This window comes from Haliotis asinina, chromosome 6 (genome assembly GCF_037392515.1).
Source record: "Haliotis asinina isolate JCU_RB_2024 chromosome 6, JCU_Hal_asi_v2, whole genome shotgun sequence".
Taxonomy (NCBI): Eukaryota; Metazoa; Mollusca; class Gastropoda; order Lepetellida; family Haliotidae; genus Haliotis; species Haliotis asinina.
In genome coordinates, this window is record NC_090285.1 from 28,603,416 (window position 1) to 28,615,613 (window position 12,198).

A 12,198-nucleotide genomic window follows, 5' to 3' on the forward strand; every position below is an offset into this window, starting at 1 on the left:
ACTGCGAAGATGATTTATGATCAGAAGACGACTTTGATGTTCCAGGAAGTGATTCCTCAGTCTGTGATGACATAGCTGGGTATAGAAGTTGTGAAGAATCGCTGTTGACCCAAGTCAAGGTAGTTTTTTTCAGCTTGTAGATGATTTTGTTATTTTAGAGCTACGCACAGATGATGCGTTTGCTACTGTAGCATAACTTTCTGTATGGTCAGATCTCTTCACCATTTTTTTTGCTTCAGAAAAAGAGATGTTTTGGGTATACTTTATTCTGTTTATTTCCATATGCTCTCTCCAGATTGGACACTGTTTCGATGAAGATGAATGGCCGCCTGAGCAGTTGGTGCATTTTTTAAAATCACTGTCACAATCTTCTGTTGTGTGTGTCTTCTCACCACAGTGAGCACACACAACAGACAATGTACAGGTAGACACACCGTGTCCATATTTCTGGCATTTAAAACACCTGAGCGGGTTGGGGATGTATGTCTCAGCTTGGATGTTACAGTAATCTGCCTTCACTGACTTGGGAGCATTTGGAGAAGGGAAGGAAAGGAAAGGAAAACAGATAGGTGTTTGTTTGGATTGTTTCATTACTTTTCCGTGTTGAAAAAATGCTTTACATAAAGCACACTCTGATCTTTCATTTCGGATGCTATGTCAAGTTCTGACATATGAGCAAACAACCGATCACGATCTCTGACAATACCTTTACTTGTGTTCAGGGTCTTGTGAGCAGAGACCGTGAGCGGAATGCCCACAAAAGAATCAATACCCATCAGATTGGTTGCTTGCTGCTTTTTCCCACACTCAACGAGCAGGGCACCCGAACGTAAGCGTCTAAGATTCTTCACATCTCCAGCAATACCTTGAATACCGTTAGATACTGCAAAAGGGTTCAATTTTAATGGTGTCTTGTCAGGAGATTCAATTACAAGGAAACGTGGCCAATACTCAATCGATAAAGACGGTTTATGGTCAGTATCAACAGGATCAATTTCAAGTTGACGTTTTGATGGTTTTTTTTTTTTTTTTTTTTGGGGGGGGGGGGGGGGGGATTTCATAAGCCATGGGTAATGTAAATTGGTTCATCATCCGAGCTCCCCACCCACCACGGAGTATCACAAAGGACAATGCTAAAGCAAGCGGGCCTCTAGCTTGCAACACCAAGGAAACTCGGATGATATACTCAAGTAGAATAATCACAAAGTATTTACTCTGCCAGACTGGCCCATGAGCCACCGCCTTCTGGGCATACGACTCTAAGCAAATTACAAAACAACATATTTCAAAATCAAACATGTTTCAGAAGCCAATAAATCCAAGACCAAAATTACATCAATTTCAAATCCTGTTTGTGCAATGATACATATATTTATAATCTATGCACAGGGCTTGGCATAACCAGCCGATTGGTTGAACCGGGTTCATTCAACCTCCCGTCTAGGTGACGTAAAGATCGAAGGGGTGTGTTGAGCAAAGGGAACGCGGTTACAGGCCCCCAGTGCTCTCAACCCCCAGATTCCCGTCCTCCACCGACACAGGGCCGCAACCCACGGCAAACGGGTTGGTGGACCAAATATCCCCCCGGGTCCACAACGGGGGTGTCGGCGAGCTCTTAGCGTTACCCAGCACCCACCACGAGAAAGTGGTTCGCCACGGCTGCCCCTATGAAATGAACAGAACCAGAAGCTAATACGAGTGCCTAACCTGTATCTGATGGTCATCTGACACAGCATCCCTCTTTCAGGGCATGTTGTTGTCTACTGATACCAGATACTGATGTTGTTGATAAATTTGTTTATATGAACATTGACCGGATGGATGACCAATAACATTACACTTGCACTACGGTATTTATTCAGGTCTATGCAGAAAGAATTAAAAAAACCAATAACACAGAATACTCTACGGCATGAGGGTTGTCTTAAACAATGCACTCGTACATCTTGGCCAAATGGTCATTCTGTGATGACTTCAAATGGATTTATAGTATCCATATGTAGGACATTGCTTAAATGAACGACACTCATTAGTGACAGGCACTCTAATTGTTGTTAGATTGAATTTCCGTATTTGTATGGTCTTACTGACTTAGCATGTAGCATCAACTTCCATACCATTACGTATTGTCCTCTTTAATTACAATATTTTAGCTTTCAATGCTAGTTTTATGTTCATATCTGTGATAGCCTAGTAGTTTTACTGTCCTTCGATGACAGGTTTTTACGTTTTCAATTTATTGATTTTAAAACGGACATGAATTAAATTAAATTGTTCTCGTCACGATATGGCTGTAATATTGCCGATGTGACGATGAATTCTAACTCACTCCCTCACTACTTGTTAAGTCAGTAGGCTAAGTCATGGTATGGACGTCGATGTTGCCAGTGAAATAACATCTGAAGAAGAACGACATAATTAAACTAAGAGATACTGAGTATGGTCACAAAGTTTCGCAGCATGAGATCACATCTTCAAAACGGAATCACACCTCAGACGAAGGATTGATGATGTGACCCCTAAAAGATGTTACAACATCTCGTTGAGAGTGTAAAATATTTTTGCTGCGGACGTGTGTAGAATAATATTCCATTTGGCGATGACAACAAACTACAAAATTCAATGTGGAACTATAACATTTCTATCATTGTTTAGATTTGAAAAGCAGGAATGCATATTTATACTGGAATTAGACTTCGCTGGACTTGTTGGTTATATGAGCATTGTAGACTTGATTGTCCCAGATGGTATTGAATGTAACATGGTTTTGGACGTCTTTACCTATACAAGAGCTACAAGATAGGGAGCTTAGGCATTTACGGATCTGAGCTTTTTGTTATCCACGAGGCAAGTGCCGTTTTAATTCCTTTTTCGAAACACGAAACTTCTGCCAGCAACTGACTCAGGGTTCAGTGACAGACCTTCTTCATGATGACAATTTGACCATTCTGAAAATTCGTTGCTGAAATTATGTCATGTTTAGGGTGAGCTAATTATTCCATCAGCTAAAACTGAGTTTCAGTACAGTATATTCATGCTATTTATTCATGGTTATTTTTATTTCACAGTGTGGCTGCATGTATCTGTAATTTTAAGCTAAGCGTTTGGAATAAGAAAATCACCTCGTAACACAAGTTTTGATGTTGCTGCAAAGATTGATCACAATAGCTTGTCGCACACCAATAAAATACAGTCCATTTCAAAACTCTAGTATAGTGGAATTGGAGAGATTTAAGGACCAATTTCATGAGGTACAGCTACTTGTCCAGGATTTTGCACCATCAGCCGTCTGTCTGCAGGAAACCCATCTTAAGCAGAAACACACTTTTGTACGCCAGTTCGTTTCATATAATTAATTTTTACCTCCAGGTGTCAGGGCCCTCCAGTGGTGTCAGGGCCACTGGAGGGTCTTCAATCCTTGTAAAGCTGGATGTTATTCACACTCCTGTAACACTCATAACCAGTCTCAAAGCTGTTGCAGCGAGAATTACTCTTCACGTTATGTTCACATTATGCTTTCACATTATATTCCGCCTTCTTCAATATTCCAGCAGTCTGATCTTAAAGCTCTATATGACCGACTACCGAAGCCAGCACTAATACTACAGGGAAAATACTCGAAGATTTCATTTCCAGTAATGACCTGTGCATATTTAATGACGATTAAAGCATTTATCTGCAATTATCTGAAATAACTCCGTCTGAATCTCCATCATATACAAGATGGAACTTTTCGAAGGCTAGCTTAATGTTTCAGTAATATAACTGATTCTATCCAAACGTGTGCTAACGTTTTAAATGAAATAGCTGATGAGTGCACACCAGCTCAGTCCTCTTCGACCGCACATGGACGTAAACCATGGTTAAGCACAGATTATAGACAAGCGAGAAAAGCTAGAAAGGCATAGCATTATTTACTCCATTATCCAACTGTCCATAACTTATAGTATTCCCAGAAATTATTGAGAATCATGTTGCGTCATGTAACTCATTACGTTTATTAAAATCTGGCGTTTTACTTACATAAACATGTTAAAACATCATCCTTTTACAGTCTCAGTCTTGTTTTAGTACTTTGTTAGACCTCCTCGCTCAGCAATGCATGCCTGAATACGCCTAGGCACACTACCCATCAAAGTTTGTAGGTAATCGTGTGACAGGGTATCCCAATATTGGACCTCCTCGGCCTTCATATCTTCAATATTCCTCAGTCCCATTTGGTTTATTCTGTCCTTCATGACTCCCCACACATTCTCAATTGGGTTTAGGTCTGGGCTGTAACTGGGCCAGTCTAAAACTTGAACATTTTCGCCCGACAACCACTGTTTTGTGTAGCGCGCAGTGTGTTTTGGGTCATTATCATGCTGGAAAATCCAATCATCTTCATACAATGTTTGTGCTGTTAGTAAGAAGATGGTGACCCTTTAGAATGTCAACGTATCTTTCTTTTGTCAAGTTTCCCGTGAAAACACACAATGGCGTCACTCCGCGAGCCGATATGCCACCCCACATGTGAAACTTCGGGCTATGTTTTGATCGCTGGTAGATAGGTTTGACTGTATCTTTGGTCCAAATTTTCACACAATTAGGGCAAAGCTAAACAGAACTTTCATCCGAAAAGAAAACATTATCCCAATCTTGATTTTCATGAGCCCGACACCAGTTTAAACGTTTTTCCTTTTGTGCATCTTTCATCAACGGCGAGGGAATTCCACGTTTTTTCACCCAATTAAGTCTCTGTAATTCCTGCCTAACTGTTTCGTTGCATACCTGAGGACTTCCTCTGCTAATCATTTCATTTCTTATGTTCTCAACACTTTTCAATTTGCCCCTACTCACAATCTGCCCAAGTCTTCGGCGATCCACAACACTGAATTTCCTAGGCCGACCTGCCCCTGCTTTGTGCTCTATCCCGGTTCCTGTTTGAATATTCTTCAAAGTTCTGTATACTTTAGACAGAGGAATACCATGTCTACAAGCTAACACTCTAGCATCAGCCTCACCCCTTTCAAAATCATCTAGAATGAGCTTTCTTTTCTCTCTTGCTGTAAATTCTGCCATGTCAACACAGGAAGCCGTCTGCTCAGACAAGGGAGATAACTCTTGACGTAATGAGCTGCCTTCTAAGCCTTCAAGAGTTGTCTCCCTTATTTAGTATGCTTAGTGCATAGTGAAAGCCCTTTTTCCAATCTTAGCATCATTAGAAAAAAACCCAAAGATTTTCTCAATAATTTCTGGGAACACTCAATGCAAAGCCGCCACCACCATTTCAGTCGAAGTCAAACTTGTTGCCGCGGATACGCCAAAGATATTTTATTGAGAATTCCAAAACTACTAAAAGTCAGCAGTACACCAGCAGAGGTACCAACGTGCCAAGTTTAGTGAAGAAATATTGATCGCTTTTAAAGTTCTGCTCCGGAAAAGATAAACGTGCACGGACGGACGCACGGAACGCATTTTAATACCCCCTCGCAAAACGCGTTGCGGGGGATAATCAACCCATGGTGAATATTATAATGAAGTTTTTTTCATTACATGAGCTATATCCTGCTCTTGAGCAAGCTCATGACACTGCAATGGCTGATAACAATTGTACATTACCAGCTAATGAAACACTTGCCTGAACTATGTCTGATGACATTTTTATATATATTTGATCAAATGTGGACATCTGGAGAATTGTAGTCCCAATTACAAAACCCGGCAAGGCTCATACAGATCCATCGACTTACAGACCAATATCGCTAACTAGCTGTGTCTGTAAAATCATGGACTAATAGACTACTTTGGTAGCTTGAAACCAATAAACTTACAAGAAATAAACGTGGTTTCAGGAAAAATCGCAGTACTTGGATAATTTGGTACGTTAGGATCCTTTGTTAAAGTAAGCCTTTGCTGTAGTGAATAAACAGCATGCTGTATCGATTTTCTTTGATCGTGAGAAAGCTTATGGTACGACCTGGTAGTATGCCATTTTGAAGGATTTTCATGATTTTCTCGTGAGAGGCCACTTTGCCTCATTTATATCACAGTTATTAAGACAGAAAACAGAAAGACAGAAAGATGTTTTTGGAGTCACTATCTCCTAGGACTTACTATCTCCTACGTAGGACTTAGTATCTCCTACGTGGGACTTATTATCACCTACGTAGGACTTACTAACACCATTATCTCCTACGTAGGACTTTCTATCTCCCACGTAGGACTTAGTAACGTCTACGTAGAACTTAGTATCTCGTACGTAGGACTTAGTATATGCTTTTAAAGGCTCGGATTCTGAAGCGTGGTTATTAAATTGAAAAATGTTTGGTTATGCAGGACGTTAGATAGTAGAAATGCACGTGTGTTACGTTTGGATGACGGGGATCTTGATCTAATTGCAGTTATGGATGTTCTCTCTCTCACTCGCTCACACACAGATACACACACGCACGCACACACACAGAGGAGGGGAAAAAGTTTCTGATATGAAATGACAATTTTGCTTGTCCTCATATGAGGCTAGGTTTGATCAGATATAACGCTCATTTATATCATTTATTTGTTCGTAATTGTTTACAAGTTAAGTTGACTCTAACTTGAATTTAAAAAGGCAAAAAGATTGTTATTATAGTTGTTTGTATAAGTATAAGGATATAAGTACGTATAGGTTGCCACTGACAGACACGTCTGTGCACGCAGATTATGACTAATGTGCAACGACCTCTGAAATACCCAGGGCATAATAGAAAAATGTAACGAAATGCAACATGTAACAGTGAACTAACTGCAACGCGTAACAGTAGGGCAAACTGAACGCGAGGCAGTGAAGTACAACGGTCGGTCCAACACATGAAAGTAATATGCAACAATTATACTACTCATCAAAAGTCTCACGTATAACACCCACTATATGTTATATATGTATACGTGGTTACAACGAAGCTGAATTTCTTCAACAACTTGAGGGAAACGACTGCAAACCGTATGCAGATTAATTGCACGAGGATGATTCATCAAACTGCTGAAAAGCATGTGCAAATATCGTGCATGTGAACTGCTGCTTTTGGGTGTAAAGTTTTGATAAGAATTTGCCACTTTTCACCGATGGTGAACGTTACGAATTTGTTTTATTATACATCAGTTCATGTATAAACAGTACCTTTAAACAGTATGGAATATTTTGCAAAATCTAGTTTAGAACAGTTCACTGAAGTATGCGGCTACATTTACACTAGTGAGTCTCAACTTTTGATGGGAAGTATAGTTGAACACACCAGTCTAATGGTAAAAGAAACACTAGACTCTAAGAGTAAATGAAACACACAATACTAGACTCTAACGGTAAATGTAACACATAACTGTGCAATCTAAACGTAAATGAAACACGTGACTGTAATCTCTAAAACAGTGACTGAAACAGTCAAAAAGGAAATGTCTGCGGGAACTAACGTCACCATTTCAGATTATTGCATATTAGCATATATCGAGCATCTCCTACAGGATATACCAAGTCCTACGTAGGAGATATTAATACTACGTCCTACGTAGGAGATACTAAGTAGTAAGTCCAACGTAGGAGATAGAATCTCCTACGTAGGAGATAATGAAATCCTAATACGCTTCCGTAAGGGTGTTCCTTAAGGCTGTATTTTGACTGTAACTTTACTTAGTATTAAGATCAACAGTTTATCCAAGGTTTTAACTGATTCAATTGATGAATCACTTTCTGTGGATGATTTTAATATTTCCAGTTGTGGTAAAATATGCATAATAATGAACGACAATGGCAGCTCTGTTTAAATAAAACAGACAAATGGTGTCGAAAACAAATTGTCTACACTTTTGTAGGATATATTAGTGAGTGAATGAGTTGGATTTACATCATCCCCTCAGCTGTTAGCAATTTAGTCACATCTAGCCAAAAATTAAAAATACACATATACTACAATTAAAAACGGCGGAAAGTCTAAACGTACATGGAATGTTTTGGGACTTACGTGTCCTCTCAGGAGGACAATAATTTTTCAATATTTCAACCCCCTTTGAAGGTACAACCACTAACAAGTCAAGTTACTAATCTAAACTACCAATAATTAAATGCAACTATCTACAGAACATAATATGTTTCAGTCACAATTAAAACAACAATTAAATGAGACCTAACTGTGTTAAAAAGGTCCTAAATTGTTTTAAGTGTAAAACACTTATCCCTTGTGATGGAGAATTCAACACAGTCAAACAGGATATGCTTGACTGTGACTCTCTCATCACAAGGGATACAAAACGGAGGATCCTCACCTTTCAATAGGTATGCATGAGTATATCTTGTATGGCCAACACGACGTCGTTGTAAAATAACCCCTTCAAATTTGGACTGACAGCCCAAGTAGCTGTAACCAATATAAGGTTTAATTTCATGTAATTTATTTATACCTACTTGGATGTCCCACTTCTTCTGCATCAGATCACGGATATAAGATCTAAAGGTAGCTTTATAATCAGTGTATGCAATACGAAGTGGTGTCACAGATTTGTTGGGTGCTGCCTCAGCATCAAGATCCGCCATTGTGTTCCCAGAAATGCCTACGTGGCTGGGTAACCAACAGAAGACGATGTCGTATTGGCAAGTAGCAAGATCATTATTCAATTCAATGTTTGCAATAAATATTTTTTAATATCCTGAAGGCAAGAAAGAGAGTCTGAATAGATTATATACTGTTTATGTTTAGGGTGTCTTTGAACATATCTAAGAACCTGTTCTTTCAAACTGGTATCTCCTTTGGCAAGGAGCTCGATGTCATCCATGTAGAGGAGATGAGTAAGAGGTGTTGGGGATCTGTGCTGAGGAGGTCCGAGAAAACTCAAAGGATTTAAAGATAGACTAAAAAGCCAAATATGGCGTTTGCTTCAGCTGTGAAAATAGGGCTGTTATCCGGTAATCGAGAGGATATTGTGCTGGATCCAATGACAGTGGCACAAGCAACTGCGCCACCATCCTTGGAGCCATCATCTGTAAATAAGGATTTATAATTGCTATATTTATGTTTTAATTGATTATATTCTTGCTTATATTGTAATTAATTCGTTTCTGATTTTTTAAAAATGGCCTAACCAATTGAAAAGGAGGAGAAGAAGTAGGACATATTGACCGCATAAGGACCCTGAACGATCATTAAACGGCACTGCCATCAAAATCGTAAAGGAGGCCAAATTCTTGGGTCTAATAAATTTATTTGATTCTCATTTAACCTTCTTGCCACATATTAAATCCCTTAAAGCTAAATGTGCGAAGGCACTAGATTTCATATTCAACGTGGGGAGTGGATCAAACTACCCTCCTTCGCTTATAGAGATCATTGGTGCAATCTTAACTTGATTATGACTCCATTGTATATGATGGAACCTGGAAAGGCAACTGGGCATACAAAAGCGAAGTGAACATCATCTTCTACAGCCGAGTTACAGGCTGGACATATGCTTAAACGTCTCTCTATGGAAAGTTGTCTGCCCTTATTTACTGATACGTCTAGTAAGTTCAATCGAAAATTGACAAATGTGCGTCTGATATTTCTAGATGTCAATACAGACAGATATAGTTCTGGTTGAATTAAGCTCTTATATGATCTATACAACTGATATCTTGAACTATTGTCTGGACAAACACAGTTTGACTCAGCCATACAAATCCAAAACCATGAGAAATTAAAAGGTTTCTATTATGAGACGTCCATCTTGTCTTAACCCTAAACATGACATAAGCCAGTTTTGGGATTCGTTGTTCGTGCATTCCAAGGATCTTTAACCAATATTTTAAACATCTGATTTCTGAGTGAGTGAGTTCAGCCATATCGTGACGAGAACATTTAACACTGAAATGGAACGTATGTGCAATATAATAACTTGTCGGCGATGGACAGTAAAATACTAGAATATAAATATTCAGATATAACTATAAAACAAGCGTGAAAAACTAAACCATTGTAATTAAAAGAAGACAATACAATATAAAACAAGGGAAAAATGTGGACAAGACAGTATGAAAATGGGCTATAGATCACCATACCAGGGACCAAGGGGACTTACAGTACCTTTGCTACCTGGATGGACCCTCGCTGGGTTTACACCATCCCTTCAGCAGCTGTCGAGTGTACGAAATGCTAGTCAAAAGTAAAATAACAAGAATACTACGATGAAAAACTCGGTAGACTTAAATTTACAAGGAATGTTTTGGGACTTACGTATCCTCTCGGGAGGACAATAATTTTACAGTACTTCTACCATCTTTGAGGGTACAGCCAAATATCTGAATTTATATACATCTGATATCTACCGCATTCTCCATAAACCATACAAGTTGCTGTTGCTTGCGCTATATTTAATTATCTGTTACATCCTAATAGGTGTAATTTCTCTTTCCGTGACACTCCTGACGTTGAAATCCCCACATTTCACACCCATAGAGCATAATCGTTTGGATTTGTGCATCAAACAATTTAAAATATATTTTCGGGATTAAAAGTTCTTTGAAACTGACATAACAGGAATAAGAGCCTTCAGATCTCTAACACTTGTTACAGTTTAAGATAAGTATGTTGATTAACAGCAGGTAAATGTTTGCCATTTACAAAACGTTTTGTTTTTTAGAGGCGACAGGACCACCTCTTCTAAAGATAACTATGTTTTTTTCAAAATTAACAAATACTTTCCTTCCCTCTGTATAGTGTTCTAAGATATTCAGTTGGTACTGAAGACCAACAATAGTATCTGACACTATTACATCATCGGCAAAAAGGGGGATGAAAATGTCTGTCATATTTGGAAACCTGTTTACCTGAATTAGAAATACCATAACACAGTTCGCTTATGAAGACGGAAAACAATATGGGGCTGATAATACACCTTGCAGAACTCTCATGGGCCAGTCGAAAAAAACATCACCACCAACGAACACATGATTTAATATTCAAATACATAGATTATAAAACAGAATACATTTTCCCGTGTATGCCAGACTTTCATAAACAGTACCATAATTTACAACGATCCACAGAGTCCAAAGCTTTCTTTACAATCAACACATGACACATAACGTTTGTGCATATTACGCGACAAAAACTTTCGTATTATCGCATACAGTGTAAAGATATAGTCAGTAGCTGAACAACCTTTTCTAAAAGTCGCCTGGCAGAAATTAAGTTTCTTAGATTTGACCAGTTTGAAGTTCTGTTATTTAAAACAGCTGTAAATATTTTCCCAATAACCCTCATTAAAGATATGCCTCTATAATTATCTGGATTGTCTTGAGCTCATTTTTTTATGTAAAGGGACGATAATTGAGCCAGACCAGCTTTCTGGAAACGAACCACTTTCGAATAAAGTATTTCGAATATACTCATGAATAAAGGGCATTAACTCGGCTTGAGCAAATTTAACCATTTATGTTACACTATTGTCGGGACCAGCTGCTTTTTCGCTTTTTACGTTATTTATAGCACTCTAAATCTCATCTACTGAAATTTGTGTTTCCAAAATCATTTGATCAACAGTATCGTAGTCATTCGAAGAGATAATTTTATCATCGAAGGAATAACCATCACTTAGAAAAATAGCATCAATAGAAACAAAAAAAACCCCCCAAAAAACCAACTGTCTTGCAATGTGTTATCCATTCACTTTTTGACATATTACTTTGAGGATTTGTTCTCTTTCTACATAAACGAATTTGTTTCCAGAACATAGCAGGATTGTGGGTAAAATCATCCAGCCTGTTCAGTTTCTGAGTACGTAGGTTAGGTCTGAATTTTCTAATGAAGTCGTGTTTCGCATTTTACAAAAAACATCTGTTGCTCTACGTAAGTGAAGGTCAATTTAAACTTATCAGAATTTTTAAACGTAGTATTTTTGTTGTTCAATTTTGACTAACATTTCTTACAGTAGCCAGCAGGTGGAAGGGATGGAGAAAATCCAACTAGGGTCCATGCAGGTAGCAAAGGTACCGTAAGTCACCATGGCCCTTGTTGGTGATCCATAGCCCATTTTCATACTGCATTGTCCACATTTGAACTAAAAGTTTACGGGTAGATGCTAGCCGTGCTTCTAAATTAGTGTGAGTTTCTAGTTGGTTTTAATATCCTTCGTTGACTGGTTGACTTTATAATGTACATGTATTTATGGTGAATTTATTACTTGTTTTAGTCACGATATGGCTGAAATATG